This window comes from Vicugna pacos, chromosome 2, assembly GCF_048564905.1.
Source record: "Vicugna pacos chromosome 2, VicPac4, whole genome shotgun sequence".
NCBI lineage: Eukaryota > Metazoa > Chordata > Mammalia > Artiodactyla > Camelidae > Vicugna > Vicugna pacos.
In genome coordinates this window covers 84,937,274-84,957,654 of record NC_132988.1, presented here as the reverse complement: position 1 = coordinate 84,957,654, position 20,381 = coordinate 84,937,274, and the positions used below count along the sequence as shown (strand labels likewise).

At 42.9% G+C, this 20,381-nt stretch overlaps 1 long non-coding RNA gene across 1 annotated transcript in view; it reads right to left on the bottom strand.

The window, feature by feature from the left end:
• LOC140700293 (uncharacterized) overlaps window positions 1-20,381 on the bottom strand; it is a 57,505-nt gene that overhangs the window by 35,602 nt on the left and 1,522 nt on the right. The window contains exon 2 of the long non-coding RNA XR_012078683.1: window positions 19,203-19,263. This is a non-coding gene — a long non-coding RNA (uncharacterized lncRNA). The remainder of the gene's footprint in view (window positions 1-19,202; window positions 19,264-20,381) is intronic.

Genomic DNA, 20,381 nt, shown 5'->3' with positions numbered 1-20,381 from the left:
CACTTTCGAGGCATAAAGATCTAAAGCCCCTTGTGGTGGCCAAGCTTGATGATCACTGTTTTGGGGGCTCTTCCAAACCCAGGGGAGCCGGGCACAGACACTGGCCATGAAATCTGAAGCGTCTCTGAACAAAGCAGATGGGTCTTTCAGTTCTGTCTTCCTGAGAGATTTGCAGGGACCGCCCAGAAAGGAGGCAGAAGCAGCTGTACCTCACCCAGCAGGGAGGGGCATCCTTACAGACCCGTCCCTGTTAACTGAGGCAGTTCAACATTCCTCAGTCAAAACCAAATGGGAGGTAACACTAACTTTTTTTTTTTTAATATTTTACTTGTTTCTCCCACTTAACAATACATACAATGAGTAAGTCATAGTATGTTTAATTCCCCTGTTTTGGACAGCCTGCTTGTTCCCAGTATTTTATTATTCTGAACAACCGATAGCTAAATCTTTGTGCAAATTCCTTATTTCCTTAGGATAAATTCCTAGAGGTGTTGAGTCAAAGCTGTGCATATTGTGGGGCTTCTTAGAATGGCTGTTTCCAAACTGCAACCTTCCCAGCACTCACCCTCCACTCCTGTTTTATCAGTCTTCACCCCATCTATCCTACCATGGCTAAATCTGAGTAGTGTCGATCTTTTCTTCTGCTAATCAGATCATGTACAAGTGGTGTCTCACTGTTGTTTTACTTTGCACTCTTTAATTACCTGTGAGATCAATTATTTTTCATATATGTACTGTCCATTCATTTTCTTTATATTAACTTAGTATTCATGCCCTTACTCCATTTTTTTCTATTACAGTACAGTATTCCTCTTTTTCTTCATAAGAGCCCCTTAATTGTAAAAGATATTCTTCATCAGCTTTTAATACAAGTTATATATTTCTTTAAGATTTTTGCCATATAATAAAAAAAATTTTTTTCAGATAAAAAAAAAGGTTTCTGCCTTAGAATCATGCTTACAAAATTTTCCGTTCATCTCTGCTCTCTGATAGTGGCTTTTAGACAATGCTTCATCAAACCTCCATGGCTATTCTTTATGCATTTTTGAACAAAAAGAGCAGAGGCAGTGAATAGAAGCAGTGAGACTTAAGTTACAGTGGAATAAAATCCTATATATTTTTGCTTACTAGAGTTGGTTTGCTTCTGCTCATTTATCACAGAGCATGAAAAGTCCAGTAAATCCCCCTCAATACACAATGATGCTGAAAGGCATGCTGCTTCTTCATTTGAATGCTCGCATTCATTTGGAACCCTGTTTCTCTGGGGGGAAGTTCCGAGCAGGCACCCTCAACTTCCCTGTTAAATATGCAGTTTATTAAACTAGTTGGAGTGACTGCCTCTAAAGCAGAGCTGAGGCAGGAGCCTCTTTGTTAAGGGAGCATTTCCCGTAGACGTCCGGAGGATGCGAAGGTGATCAGTCCACGGGAGTGGGGGTGGGTGGGCTGGCGAAGCCCTCTGCTCAGGATCACCATCTTTCCAAAGACTCAGAACCACAGAAACAATTGGCTTCTCTGAATTCCATAGGGGTACATGTGCTTTTGCACAGGAGAAATTCATTTTGTCCAAAGGGGATTATTTCCTACAACAGGGTAATAGCCAACAGGAAAACCTCACCAATGTTATCTAGAAATCCACTCTGTTATTCAACGCACGTCTCAGTGTCTAGAATACATCTTAGTTTTGTGCCTGCCCAGCACCCACTCTCTCTTCTTGGGTTGATGAAACTTTGATTTTCTTCAAGGAATCTTACTGCCCTCCTTCTCCAAATCTATAATTTGAGGATGGAGGTACTAAGACCACCTTCTGACACTACAGAGATAGGAGTTGGACCTAGCCAATCAGAGCATTTCATTCCCCTTGGCTACGGTGATTGGTTCAAGGATGGGCACACGACCAAAGCTAGACCATTAAGATTCGATTCCTAGACTTTTCTTGATATTATTAGGAAAGAGGTAAGTTCTTCTCACTAGGGATGCTGACAGGTTGTGAGCCTGAACTTTGGTCTCCTCCTTGTCCTACTATGGGAGGAGCCGGTCTGAAAGAAACCTACTTGGAGGAAAGCAGATTCAAGAAATAGAAAGCGGCTGAGTCCTGACTCCTACAGTAAGTCCCTAGACTGACCCATGCCTGAAACTGGAATCTCCCCTAAACTGCTTCCTGAGCCAATAAACTCTCTTTTATGCTTAAGTTTGTGTGGGATGAGATTTTCATCATCGTAACAATATTTCTAAAAGTGGCAACTTCTTATTAGCTCTAGACACCTTGGCGGTAAAGCCACGTGTAAAAGGAGGTGACCCTGGAGTCTTGGTTGTAGCCCTACCTCCACTAGCCACTTTCAAATCCTTGGGCTAGTGGCTTTATCTGCGTGGGGTCACTTTTCTCATTGTAAGAAGGTTTTTGGAAGAAAGAATCTCTAAATGTCTCTTCTAGGGCCATAAGTCTTGGCTCTGTGATAACACTGTGTCAACACTTCAAGTTAATCTGAGGTTCTGTCTCCAGCTGCCACCTCCACACCCAATGACAAATAACACTGAAAACCAAATCATAAGTACCATGTATGCTTTAAGGGACTACCAGATAAACCAAAACGATCTCCAAAACATTGCTAGGATGTACATTCCTCCGAAAGTGTGCTAATGAAGTAATATATTAATGCATTAACTATCATAACTATTGTATAGGTTGGTAATAAATATTTTGCTTTTTAAAAGTCTACTGCTCCAGTATTGCTAAGCTAAAGTAAACGAAGATCCCAGTATGTCAACAGATGACACAAGTGTTCAGAAGTGACACTGTCTGCTCCAAGCAGAGGAACAGAGAAAATGGGAAGAGAAGCTGGCCACACTCCTAAGTCTCTTTAGTCATATCTCCATTATTTACTGTGGTGAATTAGCAATGCTCAGAATTTCAAGCACAGTCATGGAATGACCTTTCAGAAATACAAGTCGAATCATATAACTCCTCTGCTTCTAAGCTTTCATTGACTCTCCAGTGCCTTTAGGACTAAGTCCAAAACCCTTGATGATATAAGTAAGCTCTTTTTGGTGTGAGCCTTGCTTTTAATTCCATATTGCAACATCATCTTCTTTCATTCATCTTTATGTAACTAACCTAACCTAACCCATACTAAGTAAATAGGTTCATGCATATAAAACACTTGGCATACTTCCTGGCATTTAGTAAAAGCTTATAAATGTTGGCTATCAATTTTGCACATTAGTGATACAGTTCCCCCGAAGGCGCATCACGGGTCCTGGGTCTGTCTGTCCTGAATCCAACCTCACCATGCTGACCCTTGCAGGCTGCATTGTTTTGGATGGCCCAGCTGGTTGGGTTAGGCCAGCAAGAGGCACTGGTGAAATAATGGAGGATAGGAAGAAGAAGGAACCAGGGTATTTCTCTCCTTGCTGCCTCGGTGGCTCCTGCAGCAGTAAGTATGTCTCTTCTATAATTCCGGCTCTTATCAAGCAGACCCACTGTTGTTTCAGCTTCTGAACCCTTCTTTCTCCCTCTTGCAAAAGTGATGGTGGCTTCCTGCACATGCCAATTTCTGCATTGCCTCACCATCCCCATGTTTAACTCTGAGCATCTCTCTCTACCATATAGTCAATCCCCTGCTTTAAATTCCCTCTATTGTAAGTACTTAGAGAGGTGTCTGTTCTCCAGCAGAGACCCTGACTGATTCACATAACCTGCTTGCACACCTAAGGCTTTTGCTTTTTCTCCACCTTTGCCTCCTCATCCCCAAGGCCAACTGTTAGTCATCTTTTAAGACTTTGTTCTACCATCACTTCCTCTTTGAAACTGTCTCAGCTTTCCACACACTTCTTCCTGAAGAATGATGTGGATATCCCTCTTCTATACATCTCTCTCATAGTAAGTGGCTTAGTCTTGGAACCACTATAGATTTAATTTTCTTAAGAGCAAGTATACTGCTGTACTCAACATTGTATCACAAACCTATCATATAGAAGATGTTAAGTTTTTATTGAATGAATGACTAAATGACTAACTAAAAACACACTTCTTAAATCCAGATAAAAATAATTATAAACTGTCCTTGTGCCAGACACTCTAAGTTACTCATTCAACAGTTCACATCTCCTTTTTTCTTGCTAACAGAACCCTTGTTCTGTTTGGAGCAGCCAGGTGCCTAGCCCTAGGAAGTACCTGCTTTTACAGCCTCCCTTTCAGCTCAAGGGGGCTGTGAGCCAGGTCTCTTCAGTGAAGCAAATGAAGACTGCTGGGAAGGTTCTGGGAAAGCTTTGCTTTCCTAATAAAAGGGAAAAGTCACCTACTTCTCACTCTGTTTTTTCTATGTCTTGAATGTTGTGATATCTGGAGCTACTGCAGCTAACGTGAAACTATGAGTATGAAGAAAACAATAAGGATGAGGGGGAACCCCAGTATATTTAAGATAGCAAAGCAAAAAGTAGGATGAATATGGATCTCATAGCATCACTGGATTTTGTGATACAGGAGAAAAAGAAACTCTTCCTTTTAAGCTATTGTTCTTTCAATTTTGTATCATAGAATTTGCCATTTGGGGATAATCTATTGTCGTTCCCTCTTACAATCCCAAATAAAGGGCAACACAGTCACAATTCGATTGTCCCAAACCTGCAGCTAATGTGGGGAGTCCAAAAAAAAACAGTAGGTTGATGGGAATGATGGTTAATTTTTTGTGTTCAACTTGGCTAGGCCATGTTATCCAGCTTCAGTAAAACACCAATCTAGATGTTGCTGTGAATGTATTTTTTTAGATGAGATTAACATTTAAATCAGTAGGCTTTGAGTAAAGCAGATTATCCTCCATAATGTGGATGGGCCTCATCCCATCAGGTGAAGGCCTTAAGAGAGAATGGCTGAAGTTCCCCAAGAAGAGTCTGCCTGCAGACTGCCTTTGGACTTAATCTGCAGCAACAACTCTTCCCTGGGTTTCTAGCCTGTAGCCTGCCTTACAGACTTCAGACTTGCCAGCCCCCACAATTGTGTTAAGACGATTCCTTAAAGTCTCTCCGTCTCTCTCCTAAGTGTCTATATCTATATCTATATCTTATCTATATCTATATCTATATCTATATAAAACAGAACCATATATATATATGAAACAGAATAGGATATTTATGTATCATCTGAGACATATATGTGTGTGTGTATATATATATATCTCCTATTGGTTCTGTTCTGAGACATATACATACACACACACACACACACATACATATATATTAAAAAACCAGTAGGATATATATGTGTATCATGTGAAATATATGTGTGTGTGTGTGTGTGTGTGTGTGTGTGTAGCCTACTGGTTCTGCTTCTCCAGAGACCCATCACTAACACATTGGGTATGTAGAAACTGAGGCAAAGAATAAGGTTTTAGTGGGAAACAAAGACCCTCTGAGATTTATACCTCGGCAAAAACCATTGAGAATTGTCATTCCAAATTTTGTTGAGTGTGTTTACAATTTTTGGGGGGCAATCTGGATAAAGAAAGACTTGATCTAGCCCACTTTCTCTTTTGATCAGAGAGTAGTCTACATTCTTTCCAGGCTGAACTGAATTCATCTTCAGCCTTCATCTTTTCTTCTCTGTGAAGTCACATCCATTAGAATCTGGCCTAGAGGCCAGAATCTTCACAAGCCACTTTTCTATCAAGTGCAGATGGGAGTCTCCCAGCCCTGGGGTTCACATCTGTGATCTCATTCTATCATCCAAGGGGTTTCTTTGTTGTTGTCAGAGTTAAAACTGTAGCCCTGCCTCCTGTTGCTTGGAATGAAAATTATGGGATGAGAACCTATCAACAGGAGTGAATTATGTACGAAATCAGGTTTTGGCATTTTAACTTCTGAGCATTGTGCTAGGTCGGATTGCTGAGAAATGACAGCATTTCTGGATAGTGGGATGAAAGGCATACTAAAGCACAGATGTCAGTCTGGTTCTCACCTGTTCTTCACTAGTGGCTGCAAACTCTGAAACAGACTGGCCTTGGGCAGAATCAGTCACTGCTGGGATTTGACTCCGTCTTCCAGGTCTGCTTTATGTCTTTCAGCCATTAATCTCTGCAATGGGTCCTTTCCCTTGGTGGCCACCACTACCATCTCCTCCTCTCCCGACAAAGGGAGAGAAGATAGAAAAACTCTTTCTCTCTGAGATACCTCCCAAAGCCTCCTTTATGCAGATGGGTAATCTAATCAGCAAAACTGTGAGCCTTTATACACTCATCTGGCAAGTTTTGGCAAACCATGGTCCTTGGGCCAAATCCAGCCTCTATAGATAGTCGTCTCATGTTAAAAATAAAAAGAGAAGACTATGTGACAGAAACCACATGTAGCCTACAAAACCTAGAATATTTACTCTCTGGCCCTTAACAGTTTGCTGACCCCTCTGGATTCCAGAGGAATAAAATCCTTAGCAGTGGAATCATAGGCATGAGTGAGAGATGGAGGAATTTTGTGGTATGAGGCTTGGGCCAGCTTTGTTTAAAAACAAGCAAGCAAAAAAGATACAAAGAGAAGTCCCTGAACATTGAGACTGAACAACTTGTCCCCATGAAATGGATACACTGTTGACAGACTTCTTTGACTGGGAGAAGTGCCTTGATGATCATGGATTCTGTTGGCAAGGAAACACTATGTGTTTCTGTTAATACATACTTACCTCCCCCAAGGTACTGCCCAAAGCACTTTTCATGCATTTATCCCCCTAAATCCACACCAATACTCTAAGAGGAAGATGTAGTCACTAGCCCCAGTTTATGGATAATTCCCGTAGATCTAATTGGTCCAGGATACACAGTAGGTTAGAGGAAGAACCTGGACTCAAATCTGTGACTGACATCTATGCATCACCACCCCTCTGCGTTGCTTTCCAGTTCTGACAAAGAGAGTGAGGGGAGTTTTCCTTCCACAGCCCCTTGGAAGGTTCTTTGCTGTTGTCACTGTTGAAGTATAGTTGACTTACAATGTTGTATTAGTTTCTGGTGTACAGCATAGTGACTGTGTTATACATACATACACATATTCTTTTTCATTATAGGTTATTACAAGCTACTGAATATAGTTCCCTGTGCTATACAGTAGGACCTTGTTTATTTTATATATAGTAGCTTGTATCTGCTAATTCCAAACTCCTAATCCATCCCTGCACCCTCCCCTTTCCCCCTTGGTAACCATAAGTCCCTGTTGGAAGGTTCCTGCTTCTTGTACATGCTTACCCATGCTTCTCTGCCCTTCTGTTTCCCATCCTCTGGCCCCATCCTCTCCAGCCTACTTCCTCTCCTAACCTCGGTCCCAGCGTGGGGGTGGACGGAGGCGCAGGCAGTGCAGTCACTGAGCTGTATTATGCAACCATGTAATATATCCCAGTCCTTCAGGAAGTTTGACAAACTGGAATATGTGTTTAGATTTCTAAACTCAGAGACATTTCAGAGCAAAGAGGAGTAGGCTGTGTCCTCCAGATGGCCACAAATGGTTTTACTCCTCTGTGTACGGCAGGGTTGCAGCTGCCACTGTAATACAGCTGTTTGCAGAATGTGTACAGGGGGCATGCACGGAATGTCAGGGTTGTAGGCCTGCTTCCTTCTCCCCGAGGAAGGGAGAGCAGCCTGGCCCATCTGGTTCAAGAAGAATTCACGGAAGAGCTGCAAAGGGTTCAAGGCTCCCAGCCTGCACGACACAAGCCTGGGTGCAGTGTGCCTATGAGTGTGTATTAGTTTCCTGTGGCTGCCGTAACAAATGACCCTGAATCGGATGGCTTAAAACAACGGAAATGTATTCCCTCACAGCTCTGGAGAGAAACAAAGAAGCCCCAAATCAAGGTGCCAGCTGGGCCACACTCCGTCTGTGAGCTGTAGGGGACAGTCTATTCTTTGCCTCTTCCAGCTTCTGGTGGCTGTCTGCTTTCCTTGGCCTGTGGCCTGTACCACCTCAATTTCTGCCTCTGTGGTCACATCACCTCCTCTTCTGTCTTCTCCTCTGTGTCTTTTACAAGGACACTTGTCACTAGACTTAGGACCAGATATTCAGATAATCCAGGATGATCTCCTCATCTTAAGATCCTTCACTTAATTACATCTGCAAAGACCTCTTTTTCCAAATAAGGTAACATGCACAGGTTCCAGAGATTAGGACATGGATATGTATTTTTGGGGTCCACCATTTGGCCCACTGCAGGGATGTACTAGCAGGGGAGAGAAAAAGAGAGAGGCCAGGGCATGGAAGAAACCAGTTGTCTACCCAAGGATTCTAGCATCAGTCCAGCCAGCTCCAGTCTCTAATCCCATTTTTCAGTCACAGGGAAATATATCATTATTTTGCATAATTAGTGGTCAGTATCATAGACACAGGACTGAAACAGTGTAGATGTATGTGCTTATCACGTAATGAGAGTTAAGAGACAGACAGCTTAAGACTCTTACGCTGCTCTATCATCGTAACTGCGACCCAGGCATCACCTATCCTCCTGTTCCTTCTCTCTCCATTCAGCCTTAGTTCAAGGCTGCCATCCTTAGATCACCACGTGGTTCAACCAGGCTGCTGAAGCTGCAGCCATCACATCGACATTTCAGGCAGAAAGAAGGAGAAAGATTAGAAAGGGCAAAGCAGCATGTGCTTTCTGAATCAGCTCACTTAAAAGATTTCATAGAGGTACACCCAGTATTTACATCTCATTGGCCAGAACATGATGACCTGTAGCTGCAAGGGAAGCTAGGAGAAAGAGGTGTGTGTGTGTGTGTGTGTGTGTGTGTGTGTTTAATCTAGGCACACTGCTATAGTGAATAAAATGAAGGGTCAAATACTAAGGAAGAGGGGGAGACTGGGTATTGGGTGGGCAACCAAGGCTCTCAACCAGGGGGCACTTATAAGTCACACAATTCTTAGCACTCACGTGGCAAACACAGAGAACACTGTCACCTTCTTTAACTTGGAATAATGACAAAAGTAGCCAACATTTGCCGAGGGTTCCCCATGTGCCCAGCACTGGGCTTGGTTCATTCCAGGTTCATTAAACTTTACAACAACCCTCTGAGATTGGTTCTATTATAAGATTCCCTTTCATAGATGAGAAAACTGAGGCTCGGGGAGGCCAAGTAACTGGCTGGCAAGTGGCTGAGCCAGGATCTGAACCAGAGATGCTTGTCCTGTAGCCCAGGCTCCATGATGCTGCCCCATGTGGCCAGGCTGCTGTGAGACCTGGCAGAGGCTGGAGGCTAAGATTTCGGTCATTCTGCAGCACAGTGACTGTGGGGGCATGGCCCCGTGGCTACCTTGTCTCTCTTTTGCTACATTAACTAGATGTGCAGCACTGACCTGGCCACGATTCTGTGTTATATTTTACTATTCCTTTCAAAATACTTTCTTAATCTTCCCACTGTCTACGTAGCCCACAGCCTTCTAAATTCACATATAGGATTATATATGAAATCTATCTATATAAAACACTTGAGTAACTTGACTGATTGCTGACTGATGGACAGGTGGGGAGGCAGATGGACTCAACCAGACGTAGCTAACTCCCAGCACGTGAAACCTCTGCTCCTTCTCTGTGCCAGAACATCCTGTCCACTCTCCCACCTCCATGTCTTTGTACCTACCAGCTCTTTTTTCTGGAATGCTCTCCTTTCTATCATCCTAAATTTCAGCTGCTTCCTGTAAGACCCCAGATCAAGTGTCCTTTTATCATGGTATCTTCCTTCTCAGACTGCTCTCACTAACAGCTGTCTCTCCGCCCCTCCCCTCCCGTCCCCTGGTCCCCATCCCTTTCTCTCTCCCCAACCCCGCCAATTTTCAGTCCCTCTTTTCAGTACCACTCCCTTGGCCTGGCATTGTCTTTTGGGCTCATGTGAGGCTGTACATATTTTAAGTCATATACTTTTTGAAGCACCTCATGCTTTTTGTCCCCTGAATCCCCCAGTACCCCATCCCTTCACTCCCACCTCTCTCCATAGCCCGAGATGCAGTCACAGTGCCTTACAGCACGGGTTCAGAGAGTTACACACTTGCTGAAGAGCCCTCATGCACTCTCACGTGTTGCATGCGCGTGTTCATTTGACAATCCTGTTTATTTAGCCAAGACACAGAGTGAAAGGGAAGGGAAGTGGCCACGCCAGGCAAGAGCAGGTGCAGCGTGTCTGGATGGCGTTTCTCTTTCGCTCCTGGGTTCCCTCACAATGCACAGCTGCCGGCGGGACTCTCTACAAATGGGGCTCTGCCAGAGTGGAGGAAATGGCCCAGGCCTTGCTCGGCCACTGTCCTTTCAGCCTAGGGCTCACCCCACCCAGGAAGAACTTCCACTCACAGTCCATGTACTTGCATTTGTGGGACTGTTTACAAGCATCAGGCTCTCCTGGATCTGACCTGGTCTCAGCACCCGTGAGACCACATCCTCATCCAGGGGAGAAGGCAGGGTCAGGGCCAGGAGACCCCAGCTGGACATCTTCTCTGACCCAGCTCTCAGCATCCCTGACAGTCCTGTTTCCTGATCTTGCCCAGGTGGATGGGATTCTGAGTCTCCCTGTCACCTAGAGAAAGGACTCCATCCTAGTGGAAATCAAGGAACCTTACAAAGGACATGAGGTCAACAGCAGAGCAGAGCCAAGCACACTCAGCTTCCCTGGCTCTTCTGATGCTGCCTGGAGGAGACAAGGCATTACACCCACAGTGGGCTCTCTGCCTCTCCTTACATTTGCTTTCTGCCCTAGGCTTCACCAGCCAGTATTGGAGGGGAAAAGGCCCTTCGTTGTGTGTACTTTATGAATCCGTAATTCTCAGCAGCGTCAGCTCCATCGTGAGTGACTGCATTTAACAAATTTGGGGAGAACCCCAAATCCCACTCCCTTCGGTCTTATCAAGGATAAGACCGAGAGCTGATGCTAAACCAAAGCATTCGCTGAGATAGTTCTTTATAACCTAAACACTCCCAGCGACTCAGCTAGAACCAGCCTCTAAGTCAAGGTTGATGCTGGCTCAGGATGGAGCTCCATAAATTAGATGTGCATTCATGTTCCATACGTGGGATAAGCCCTTAGTAGGTGCGTTGATGACTGTTTACTGGACACAATGGTGTAGGGCATGCATCTACATTCTGTGCTTCAGGAGCATCTTAAACCCCCTCTTCTTCAGATGCCCCTCATGCCCCATATTCAGTTACCAAGTCTTAAAGATAACTCCTTTGCAGAACCCATCCCTGTCTTCCTAGCCCCATCATCACCACCATGCCAGGTGAGGCACTTACCTGCTCACACCTGGACTCAGAGCTGGTATTGCAATTTGTCTTCACTCTACCTTAAAATCCCTGCCCTTACACCTTGCCACCTCCTTCCTTCTTTATTTCACCTACCTCTTCACTTTGCCCAGTTTCTCCTCCCCCTCTCTTTCTCTCTCTGTTGAGGAACAAATTACATCAAGTGCACACATCTTACCTGTAGAGTGCCATATATCTGTACACAGACACACACCTGTACTACCACCAGCAGTAAAGATATGGACCATTTCCAGCCCTCTCCCCCAGCAGGCTCCTCTGCGGCCATTCCCAGCTGGTACCCTCCTCCAGGGTGACCATGATTCTGAACTCCATCACCCATCGATTAGTCATGTCTATTTCTGAGCACCACAGAAATGCAGTCATACTATAGGAATGCTTGTGTCTGTACTATGTCAATCTGTGCTTCTCTCACTCAGAACTGTGTCTGTGAGCCTCATCTATGTCATTCATAAAATACTAGTATTTTATTTTTCTTTGCTGTGTAGTAATCCATGGTATGAATGACTATGCTGCAATTTCTTTAACCATGCCCCTATTGACAGACATTTGAGTTTCCATTTAGGGCTATTCCAAATGAAGCTGCTGTGAACATTCTTATCCAAGTCTTTGATTACTCCTCATGCCCCACCTCAGTTTCTAATCCCTCCTTTCCCAGGTTTCTTGACCTCAGCCTACACATGTAGCCTGGACTCTGAACTCTTCTAATTTAAAAGAAGGAAATAAAAAAGGAAACAATTAAAAAAAACATTTTTCCAACCAGAGTCCACCTATTCACCACTCTTCCAATCTCCTTCCTTTGTTCCCCAAACTACCTCCGGGAAGGACCCCTGGGGTCTCCAAATCTGCAGCACTCACTCAGGATGCAATGCCTCGTGGGGCTAGTCCTCTCCCGGCCACTCTTCCCCCTACACTCACCAATGCAGACATGTCTCCTCCCCTGAAGCCAGTGATGAAATGACACTTAGGATGCTCTATGTCCTCCCATCTCACTGTCTGCAGCCCCAGCCCCGCCCTCCCAAACCGACTTCTAATATCACTGATTTTATCTCCGTTCCTCAGCTGGGAGCCATCCCCACTCCTCTGGGCCCTACTGTTTGTCATTCGAGCCTCTTTCCTGGCATTCACCACTGTCTGCCTAGCATTATTATTACTTGGGAGTACCTCCCAGTACCTGCCCGGGTGTATGATCTGTGTCTGAGTCACCTCTGATTTGTCCTGACTCCCAGCACCATGGCTGGCACTGATAAGGCTTATTATTAAATGAATACTATCATTCATTTATTACTTATTCTTAATAATTATTAAGTGATATATTATTAAATCATTTGCTACCTCTACCCATATTATGAAGAATCTACCTCTGAAACACATCTGAAAAGTTTAAAGCTTTTAAACTTTAAAAAACAAGATGAGGGAATCTAGTGTGTGTGTGTGTGGCCTCAGAATTCTCAGGTCAGGGTGGCCTTGAGTCGACGACCACATCAGTGCCTGAGGATGTGGGGGCCACGTGGGGCCACTCAGGCCACACAAGGACAGGCTGCTCTTGGACATTCAGGTGGTTTCAGAGATCCTTCAGCCCCAAGTCAACCTCACTGAGGACTGCAACACTCAGAAGAGGGCAGAAGAGGGAAAGATCACAGGCATTCACCAGACCCCACAGCTGACTGCAGCTAACTCAGCCTTGCAGAATTTCTCTGTGATGCCTCAGAGTCAACTTTTTTATCCCAATATTTTCACTACTCGATGACAGCTGGTTTTTCTATTTGATTTCTGCCTGTGTGCACCAGGGTGTGATTGAAAGGAACCAACTTTATCCTCCAGTTTTCCTCTTGGTCTTGAAATAAGACCAACCTAACTAAACCCACGATTTACCGAAAGTTAGATGGGTATGACATCACTTTCGGATGCCAAACACTTAAGTTTTTCACCATAGACTAAGCCTGTAGGACTCTGCCCACCAGCCAGGGAAATGATGCCCTGCAGGGGAACACGGCCTTCTTTGTAACATTCCTGCCTAGGCATTTCTGTTCCCTTTGTGGGCCGTCCTTCAGAGACAGGCTGTGAAAGTCCCCTCTCCTTTCCAACGAGCACCACCAAAAGGGCAGCTTTCTCAGTTGTCTGGGACTCACATTTCAGAAGAAATGTTAGTTCAATGACTTCTTGGTTTCACATTTTAATCTAGAAATATTATTGATCTAGTGGTCTGAGTGGCAACCTTGGTTTTTATCCTCAAAGGGGAAAAGATGGTGAAATTTGCTTGAAAGGCAGCCTCCAAGATGAGCCTTGTAACTATGAATCACTCACTAACATTTTCTGGGAGGGGAAAAAAAGGCGATTGGCTTTTTGAAAATGCACAGACCTTAGTTTTTACACCATAGCAAAGTTTAGGGGCAAATATAGAGTTACAGTGTCCCCCAAGCCCCCACCTATGCCCCTGTGGTCAACGTCCCCCACCAGAGTGGTGCATTTGTTACAACTGATGAACTTATACTGATACATCATCATCACCCGAAGTCCATAGTTTAAATTAGGGTTCACTCTTGGTTGCACATTCTATGGGTTTTGACAAATGTATGTAATAACATGTGTCCACAATATAGATTTACTGTAGTATCACACAGAGTAGATTTACAGCCCTAAATATCCTCTGCCTCCACCTATTCACCCCTCCTTCCCCAACGCCTGGCAACCACTGATCTTTTTGCTGTCTCCATAGTTTCACATTTCCCAGAATGTCATTTATTTCAAATCATACAGTAGGTAGCATTTTCAGATTGGCTTCTTTCATTTAGTGATATGCCCCTAAGGTTCCTCCATGTCTTTTTGTTGTCTGATAGCTTATTTCTTTTTAGCACTGAGTAATATCTCATTGTCTGGTGGTAGCACTGTTTGTTTATCCATTCACCTACTAAAGGATGTATTGGTTGCTTCAAAGGATTGGCAATTATGAATAAAGCTATAAACATCTGCGTGTGAGTTCTTGTGTAGACAAGTTTTCAATTCAGTTGGGTCAATGAAGATGATCGTTTTTTGAAACAAACTTGACAGCCACCATTTCTGACTCCCACCAGAAGCACAAAGCTTCACCATCATCTGAGACATTATCTCTCTGTTAAGGACTGTTCTACGTGCTCTAGGTGCAGACACAGAGAAGAATGGGGGTTTCTGTCCTCACTTCATGGTATGAAAGGGAAGGTCAACGTGGAAATTCACTGAGAAACATGACAGTATGTAGTGTGTGCTGAAAGAGAAGCTCTACAATGGAGAAGTGGAAGGGAAAAGGTAAATACTTAAGTACACCTATAACAACAGAGAAAGAAAGACTAAGAGAAGGTAGAAGTTAGTAGCTACTTCACTAATATTCCAATTTACACAGTAAAGCGAGCGCAGTTGTCTTTACACACCCCCTCCACTCCTTCTAGTGTCTCTCCCTCCCTTCAGCCTCCTCAGTCCAAGGGGACACATTGTCAATCCCCAAGCAGCTCCAACAAAGGGTCGAAATGGCCAGATGTACCACTTTACGTGGAGGAGTCAATGAACCCAAGTCAAAATGAACGTATTGCCCTCTGTGCTGGGTTGAATCATGGCTCCCAAAAGCTAGGTCCGTGTCATAATTCCTACAATGTATGAATGTCACCTTACTCCAAAAAACGATCTTGCAGATACAAATATGTTAGGGCTCTCCAAATGAGGAAATCACCCTCGATTATCTGGATGGGTCCTGTCCTAAGTCCAGTGACAAGTATCCTATTAAGAGACACATGTTAGAGAAGATGGACAGAAGAGGAGGCAGTGATGTGACCAGATAGGCAGTGACTGGGGGAATGTGACCACAATCAGGGAAAACCTACAGCCACCAGAAGCGGGAAGAGGCAAAGAACAGACTGTTCCCTAGGGTCTCCAGAGGAAGTGGGGGCCTCCTACACCTTGCTCTCAGGTTTCTGACCTCCAGTACTCTAAAAGAAGAAAGCTCTGCTGTTTTAAGCCACAGTTTGAGGCAATTTGTTACAGCAACCACAAGAAACGAAAAGACCCTCCTAAGGACATTTTTACTTTAATAAACCTAATATATTGATTGATAATGTTGTTTTGGAGTCAGGCCTTTGGGCCATCCAGCACCTGAATCCCTCCCATGTTAGGCAGGTATCAGATACATCGTGGATGATATAGTTTCATTTCATTAGAATGATTCGTCCGTCAAGTTGTAGCCTTGCACGTGTGGTTGAAGAGCTGGGTGAACTCTGGAAGTCCTGTTCTCACTCTATTCTTTTCCATCTGCCCTACTTTCTTCTTCCACCAACTGAAAGCTTGTTGAATGCAGGAACTCATTCCCTACAATGTTTCAGGGCACATAACAAATACTGGGTGTGCACTTAGTATCATTTGGCCATAAAATAGAAAGTGTATGTGGCTTCCATGAATTAAGGAGGCCAACAATGCTCATAGAAATATAAATTCCTAATGAATCTCCCTTTGTCCAGCCTCTCCCTTTCCCACATATACTCTGTTCTGTAGCCAGACTTACTTTTCTAATATGAAAATATAATGATTCTTAAATACTTTCATTGGCTCTCCGTCCTACAAAGGCCAGAGCTGAAAGTCACTTGGCAGGGACAAAACACGGAAAGGACTTCACAATCTGGCTTCAAGCCTCCTTTTTAGTTAACCTGTCATCCTTCCACCATCAAGTTCTCCATGCCTCAAGGGCATCATGTTCTTTCAGGCTTCAGCTTGGGCCAAACTGGGATATTCGATAACCCCAAGATGCTGGTCTCTTCACCTGCAACACACCATTTCTCCTCCCTCTACTGTACAATCAATTGTGACAGAGATAATACTTTATGAATACAAACTATTTCAGTTTCTTCCTGGACACACTGGAAGATTACATTTTCTAGTTCCACTGATCTAGGTGGGGTTATATGTCCAGTTCTGGCCAATGGTATTCTAGTGGATGTGATGTCTGTCACTTCCTGATCTGGCTTCTAAATGCCCTGTGCTCTGTCTCCCCCATCATCATCTGATGGCTGGATGTGGAAGATGTCAAGGTCCCAAAGGCCTGTGGGATGAAATGATCTGGGGTCCCAGAATCACCATATGGAAGACAATATACCCAATACTCAATTCGAAGTGAGAAGGAAATCTTGCAGTATTTTAATCACTGAGATGAGCTTGTTTGTTACAGCATTTCCTATCCTGACTAATACATCCATCCTTGAACAGCAGCTAAGTATCAATTTCTGTGAGTTGCCCTTAACACCCCTTTCTTGGTATTTTCCTAACACTTCGTTGTTGTTTTTCTTTACAAAAATTTTCATGTTATTTTTAGTGATAGAATTAATAGAATAATATCACAGACTGCTTGGAAAACAGTTCTTAAAAATTACTCATAAGCCTATCACTTTAACAATAACCTTGATCATTTTTTGCATAATTCCCTTCTCTCTTTAATATGTGCACATTTTTCACAGCATATTTCAAAAATGTAATCTTTATTTCTGTCTCACTCCAAAAATTATTTTAAGGTAGAGATACATATAATTTTGTATCTCACTTTTTCTCTTCACATAATGACATAAGCATTTTTTCTACATTGAGAGGTTCCTGATAACCGTCACCTTTAATGAGTGTGCAATATTGCATTAAATGGATAGGCTGTAATTTACTTAATTATTGCTCTGTTTGGGGGCATTTGACTATTTTCATTTTTATTATGGATAATAATATGGTGAATATCTTCACAAATACAAATTCATATTTCGGTTTATTTTCCTAGGATAGACTCTCAGTAGTGAGCTTATCGGTGTGAATAATTTTATTGGCTTTATACAGTCAGCCCTCGCTATCCATGGATTCGGTATCCAAGAATTCAACCAACTGCAGATCCAAAATATTAAAAAAAAAAAGTCCAGAAAGTTCCAAACAACAAAACTTGAAGTTGCTGCACTTTGGTATTTATTTCACAGCATTTACATTGTATTAAGTAATCTAGGGATGATTTAAAGTATACAGGAGACTGTGCATAGATTGTATGCAAATACTACATGATTTTATATAAGGGACTTGAGTATCCATGAACTTTGGTATCTGTGGGGTGTTTTGCAACCAATCTTCCATGGCTACTGAGAGATCAGTATATTCATCTCCAAACTACTTTCTAGAAAGTGGAAGGATGCTCATCTTACTGCATCCCCTCAGAGATTATTTATACCATCTTTAATTTAACTAAAGAAAGATTGAACTTATTTGTATTTTGACTTACTTATTACTGATTATTAATTGAGTTAAACTTTTCTTCATAAGATTATCTTCTCCTCCTTTCAATTTGGTTAGGTATCTGTTTGGGTTATTATATACTTGTCTATTTTTAACAATTGATTCATTTCTTGCTTGTGTTTATAATGTACTTAATAAAGGTATCAATCCTTTGTCATATCATCCATGGCTGTTCAAATTTATTTATTCAACAAATATTTTTTGAGCCCCACTTTGTGTCAGGCACTGTCTAGGTACTGTAGACACATTAGATAAAAATCTGATAAAAATCAGATGTGAACAAATCAGATAAAAAATATTCCTGTCCTCATGTTTCCTCTCTTTCATTAGACAGTAATTGTAAGTTTATTTGCATTACCCTCTTCCAATTATACTGTGAGTAACTAGAGGTTAGGAATGGGATTCTAGCTTATTTACTTTGATTTCTCCATTGCCTTTCATCACATTGTGGCACAAAGAAATGCTGGTTTGTGCAGAGAGAGAGGACTATTGTACAAAATGTTCAAAATGATGTTTCTAGCTCCCTAACATTTGGGCACATTTTAGCTTAATGCTTCGCATGCACTAGAATAAAAACTGGCTTCTCTACTGCCACGGACCTAAGGATACCAACTCCATGATTATCAATGCTGCCCATCAGATTTACTTGAAAAGTTAAAAAAAAATACACAAAACAAAACCACTTAATTCCCAGCACCCACTTCCAGACCAACTAAGTCAAAAACTCCAGTTTTTGGTTTTTTTTTCAGTGGAGGTACTGGGGATTGAACCCAGGACCTTGTGCGTGCTAAGCATATGCTCTACCATTGAGTTATAGCCAAGCCCACCCTTGCTCCAGTATTTTTTAAAGCTCTCCAGTGATTTTAATGTGCAATCAGGACTGAAAACCACAGAAGAGGCTACAATGTTTGAAGGAGGGTCAGGTGAGAGAAACTGGAAGGTATTTCTTCCCTCTGGTTGGCAGGAAACAGAGCTGCTTAAATTCTTTGCTTCTCTTTCCTTTTTTTCCCTCTATCTAAATAGATTCATTTAAGTCCATTCAAGTCCAAGTCCATTCTTTATGGAGAGCGACACTGATGTGGAAAAAGTCCAAAGCCAATATTTGATGGAAAGTCTGTTCACTCTAGACATTCAAGTGTGACCGTGAAAGCTACACTGAAATGGATACTCTGTGAAAGTGAGGGCTTTGTTCTGTTTACTTAGCGTCCCCAGAGCCTAATGCCATGACTTGGGGACACTTGTTACAGCACCTAGCAGCCCAGCCTGACTAATCCACTCCTTGAAGCTTCTGTGAAGACTTTCCCAATTCTCCCAGGAAGAAATGAAACCCATCGAGAAAATACTGTTAGCATCCACCATTCCCAGAGACGAGAGAAAACCATGCGATGACCCAGATGGCAGTCACTGGCGAGGACTTCTCTCACCATCTGGCATTAGCGGGGTGGGGCAGGGCATCAGCAGGCGAGCTCCTGCAGGCTGGCAGCAGAACCAAGTATAGCAGCCCTGCCACTCCTAGGAGGCTGATCTCACACCAGCTACTGCCAGAGAGGAAATGAGGACTTTCTGGATGGCCCCACTTAATTCAAATGGTTTAGAACAGGTTCTATTTTAAATGGACCATCTGGTATAAATTCACATACTAAACAGGGATACATACCAAAGCATTCCTCCACCTCCCCAGAACGTCAAAGCCGTACTTGTAGTCTTTCCTTTCACCCCTAGACAATATAAATACCAAAGTCAACGGCTTTTGTTCTCCTTCCTTGGGAATGTTCAAAAAAGGAGGCCTCATTTTAAGCCTGGAAAAAAGCAGTTCTTACACAATAACTTGAAATACTATTTTTCTAACTCAATCACTCTGTTTTCTGGTAAATTGTGACCACTTGCTTCGGGAACACTCACTGGAAATTAAATCTGATAACATAACTGTAACACGCAAATGACAAGTACTTTGGAATTCTCTGGCATTTGTGCTTGGGGTGAGTTTTCCACAGCCTGTTTTTCTACCACGTAGTAAACAGGAAATACCTCTTAAAGTTTTTGAAAAACTCAATAATGGAAAAAAAAAAACAGTTCAGGGATGTGTTGGGCAATGAAGAGGTTATTTTGTTGTTTGAGCTTCATAAAGAGATGTTTGCCACTGTCGGTATCTTTCCCCTGGGAAATCACCTCTTGAAATCGAGGAGAAATTCAGCTCTCAAAGAGAACCAGAGAGAAGTCAGATGGCACCTCATTCTACTTCGGAAAGCCCAGAGTCCTTTGGGGTTTGTACAACAGCCTTGCTCAAAACACTGAGGTTACCATCTTAGTTTCTCCAGGAGAAACAGTTACCCAACAAGCCACTGTCTTTTCTCCTTCTGTTTCAAGCACTTTCTATAATCCCTACAATGTAGGAGGTCAAATAAAGAATTCACCCTTCAGTTCCTGGTCAGACATCATGAAATTTATTCCCCAAATGTTCATGTTCTGATTCACAAGCTTTAGAGGCAAAGGAAGCTCTGCTCTTCGCCGAGCCTGAAAGTAACATGCAGAACTTAAGGCCATTAGGAAAGCTAAGAATTTCTCCATCATAGCCCAGAATCAGTTGGTGTCTTCCAATGCATCTCAAGTAAATGTCAAGTTTTTCCAACTGAATCGAGAGACATTTAAAAGTGGCATTTGGGTGGAACATGACAGGAAGGAGTAAAGAGCTTTAGCGAAGAGGCAGGGTTATCTTGGATTTGTAGGTCTTGCAAATATTTATGCAAGGTGCTAAAAAGTAGCATCTCTCTTTAAAATTATTGGCCAAAGTGGGCTTATGCTTTTACTTTGTAAGTAAATATTGCTGCAACATCCT